Source organism: Eimeria mitis, genomic scaffold, assembly GCF_000499745.2.
Source record: "Eimeria mitis Houghton genomic scaffold, Emh_scaff1664, whole genome shotgun sequence".
Lineage (NCBI taxonomy): Eukaryota > Apicomplexa > Conoidasida > Eucoccidiorida > Eimeriidae > Eimeria > Eimeria mitis.
In genome coordinates, this window is record NW_013569979.1 from 4347 (window position 1) to 4663 (window position 317).

Genomic DNA, 317 nt, shown 5'->3' on the forward strand with positions numbered 1-317 from the left:
AAGAAGGAGAATAGAGGGCACCACGTCTAAGACAACGAGCTCAGCAGAGATCAACAAAAAACTAAAACCTCTCTCTCTCCCTCTCTCTCTCTCTCTCCTCTTTCTCTCTGCATGCATGCATGCATGCATGCATGCAGAGCACTGAGCTTGCATGCATGCATGCATGCATGCACTGAGACCCACCAGTGATGAGGCTTTTGTTGTGGGGTGGTGCTGCGGTGTATAGGGTGGCAGAGAGAGTTGCTGTAGCTAGGAGAGCTCTGGGGTGTATATTCATGTTTAAATAAATATTTTAATTTGTTTTTCTTGCATTGTTA